A 4,178-nucleotide genomic window follows, 5' to 3' on the forward strand; every position below is an offset into this window, starting at 1 on the left:
TTGGTTATAACTTTGTAAATACCCTGTATAACATAATAACCCTAATAACACAAAACATTCCATGAATGTTCCTAGAATGTACACACAGGACATTGAAAACATTCCTGGAATGTCCCCAAATGCACACGAATGTCCCTGGAAAGTACCAGGAAAGTGCTGTGTCAGCATTTTAAATATTCTTAGAATGTTCTGTTGGAACATTCCATGAATGTCTACGAATGTTCTTTGGACATTCACAGTCTATTTTTTAGACTGAATGTCTTGTTAGAACATTCCATGAATGTCTACGAACGTTCTTTGAACATTCACAGTATATTTTTTAGACATTCACTGAAATATATCGTCAGTAATGTGACAATACCTCCTATGTTTTTTCATGAGGTTTGCAGGAGACGAAAAACATTTTTTAAGGTCACTTTCTGGTTTCGTATGTATTCTGACTTTTTTTGTAGTAAATAGATAGTTGAATTTACTGCAAAACAAGTCAAAAAATATATGAAAACAGGAGGTGGCCGAAACAAGTTTTTAGTCTATCTTACAAATCTCTTGAAAAAAACAGATAGGAGGTACTGTCACATCACTGACGATATATGGCCATACCAAATAATACATCCTTGATAAATATAAACATTTTTATTGCAAAAAATCTTTACATACATTTTTTAATGTAATTTGCTGACATTCCTAAATATTATAAAAAAATGTGTCACATTTGCTTTGTAAACCTTTCTTTTGCTTTTCGTAGCCACATATTCCGTTTCCTTTCTGGTTTTTTGTAGACCACTTCTCTCAGCTGATTCTAAAATAAAATAAAATAAAAGGTAATTTTTCTATCCTTTACAATTAACAATCAGAAGAAATATTATTTACAGGTAATAATATGCATAAATAATAATAATAAAAAAATAAATATTAAATAATATTTAAATAAATAATAAATAATATTTAATAAATAAAATAATAATAATGAACATTTTGTATTTTGACAACGACATCCGATGTGGAAGTAGAAACCTTAATAAAATTATTTTTTCAAGTAAATTGTGGCTTATTTCCCCATTAGAATAATTAATTACAAAAAAGCCACAAAGAAATAGATTTTTCACAAACAAATAAGTATTTAGTATTCATTATATTTATTGTTTTTATTATTTACTTTAATGTCCTACTGGTACATTATTTGACAAATAATGACATTTCGAAGTCTGTTAAGTACGATATAACGCCCTTGGGCATTAAATTTAAATAACGACTTAGATACTGTCAAGTTGACAAATATCAACCTAAGTAAAACTATGGTTACCACAATTACGTTACTACTGTTACTGGTAAATGTACTTATTTAAAAACTAATCAATTCAAAATTCATTCAAATTTTTCGCATATAAAGAATAATTTAGTCGGGCATTAAACGTTGAAGGCACCACAGGTATTATAATAATAACGCTTTCGGTCAACGTATATCCCTATAATACCCTTGGTACCTTAATAACTGTAACATAAGATTATACCTTAATTCTTGTTTTCGATTTCTGATGGTTTTATTTATTTACATTGAATATTAATCTGTTTTGTTGTATAATCTACTTCGCAATAATTATGTGATATATTTGACTTAGAATGAATTCAAAAATTTTTTGTAGTTGGGCAACAATGTCAACTTAGATCTCCGATGTAGATAATGAATTACAACAGTATCTATATTGTACGGACTGTATTATTAATTAGGTTATGCATATACCTGTGTGACATAAGCTATTTGAACAGCACAGTCTCTCAAACGAACAGATGAAAGTGAAGTTCTGTCAATATCTTTTTCTAAAAAGTGTTTTGAACATACTCCTCTATTAACAAATCTGATCTATACTTCATGTCTTCTTCGCAGGATCTTCTGGAAAGCTAAAAATACAAAATATATGCATTACTAAGCATTATTAACAAATTTTAGTTTTAAATAAAAAATATGATTAATGAACTCACAAAATTATTATAAAACAGCTTAGAAATTGTTTATTAGTATAGTCGGTTCCCCAAACTCAGACACAACTGGCTAGCGATTTTAGTAGGTAATTTTTTTTGTTTTTGGCCAATTTTGCCAACATTACAGTAATTAGTACTGAGACTGAGTTTAGCAAATCGACTATAATATTCTGTGTATTCATTAGTTGGTACTGCATATTATAGTGTGTGGTCTACCATCCTATTTATAAACGCATACACTAGCAAAAACGCAAAAAGAATTATTTTAGTTTTACAAATCCTTTTGTTATTACCTATCTCTATTTACTATTTTAGTTAGGAATAAGCGAAGTTTGTGGCTTATTCACAATTATTATTAAAATAATAAATGGATATGACCAATTATTAACTTATAAAATAAAATAATAATTCTTCTGATTTATGCCTTTTATTCACTTTGTTATATCTAGGTTACTTAAAAGATTTTTTATGAATAGTATTATTAGGGTATTAATAGTATTAATTTATTTTCTGAAATACAGGGCATGCTTTCGTTTACATATTTGCATACTAACCTTTTAATAGGGCTTTTCATTCACAGTCATTTGTTTTGAGCTTCTGTCATAATTGAAACGTTATTCCTGCAGATTTTTTTATCTACATTTGTTTCTGCTACTCCAACTGCGTTAAAAACAGGACACCATTTTATGCACTATGTTAATAATACTATTAAAGCTATTACAAAGTATCCGAATTAAAAAAATATTCTTAAAAAGCACAAATAATACAAACAACTAAAAACAATCCACGGCAAGGCAAGGTCGCCAAGATGAAGATGCCAAGGCCAAGATGGCCGAAGCGAGGTCGTTGGTTGGTCGTTTTTAGTCACGTGATGCCCTCTCAAGCGCCATGCACAAAAATATATGCACGGCGAATTTGAAAATGAACGCAAAAGAAATAAATATAAATGCCTCTCTTGGGTTTTGCATAAGTTATAAGTATTTTTTTTTATTAACAAAATCGCATTCCAAATTGAATATTCGCGAACAATAATTTTTATTACATTTGTATGTTTATAATCTTGGGAAACTCTTTAAATTTGACATATTATTGCACTGTAGGCCTAAAATGTCACTTAGTTTGTTTGGTATGTTATAAGTAATGTTGTATCTCTTACACGTATGTATTATTTCGCAACTTAAAATATAGGAACATTGGTAGTATGTTCACAGAATGTCTTATGGTAACATTCCAGGAATAATTTAAACAGATGTTCACCGAATGTTCCCTAAATGTCCAGGACATTCAAATATTGATAGAACTTTGGTAGTACATTCCTGGAATGTTGTGTGTTGTTAGGGAAACCTTTATATTTTTGTGATATGGAAGTTAATAGAGGATTTGGAACATAAAATAAAATATAGGATGTTCCATTTAAAAAACATAAGTTTGGTCTGCCACTATATTTATCGAACGCACTGTAACATTCTAACTAATTTTAGTAATTTTGTAATATGAAGCCATTGTTTATCATGAAGCTCAAAGTTTGCTAAAATTTGTGTTACTAACTTTTATTGCTATCTATATAGCGGATCTACTGAGCTTTATCACACTAATCAATCGCCCCGTATATTTTATCTTATTACTTCTGCTACCCTTATTACTTCTGCTACCTAATCACGCATTTTTGTCTCTTATCTTTTTTATACTGTTTTAGAATGTTGTTAAACTCATTAAAAGAACTAAATAATTGTCCACACTCCATAGTAAATAAAAAAAACACTAAACAAGTAAAAAATAAGCAAACTCTTTACAAATCAATACTAAAGTGTAAACATAAAGCGATTAGACAAATTCTAACCACACTCTAACACTCGTGATACTTTACAGATATTTAATACCACAGTATACACACGGCACAAATTAGCGTGTACCAAAAAACCCAGTCATAGTACACGCTAAATAATGACGTCACTGACTTGATGACGTTTAAGCGTGTACCTAACTTTTTTATTTGCGTACACGTTAGCGTGTACCTAGACACAGCGTACTTTAAATTGTCGGCTCGAGTGGGGAAAGAATTTGGTAAGATACTGGGTGCTATGTAAATACCAGGTAAATTCAGAACCAAGTACTAACTTTTATTACAGGAGTGAAATGGAAAGAATAAGCTAAAGATAGCCTAACTCAGAGAGCTTTAATATATTACTCAGACACAT

The 4,178-nt window shown here is 29.7% G+C and overlaps 1 long non-coding RNA gene across 1 annotated transcript; it reads right to left on the bottom strand.

The window, feature by feature from the left end:
* Nucleotides 1-666: 666 nt before the first annotated feature.
* LOC126878996 (uncharacterized) lies at nt 667-3,043 on the bottom strand. The gene is made up of 3 exons (XR_007695928.1): nt 2,535-3,043; nt 1,742-1,899; nt 667-799 (listed from the first exon to the last, which is right to left on the bottom strand). It is a non-coding gene; the product is annotated as an uncharacterized LOC126878996 (long non-coding RNA).
* Between the last annotated feature and the right edge of the window lie 1,135 nt (nt 3,044-4,178).

This window comes from Diabrotica virgifera, chromosome 1, assembly GCF_917563875.1.
Source record: "Diabrotica virgifera virgifera chromosome 1, PGI_DIABVI_V3a".
Lineage (NCBI taxonomy): Eukaryota > Metazoa > Arthropoda > Insecta > Coleoptera > Chrysomelidae > Diabrotica > Diabrotica virgifera.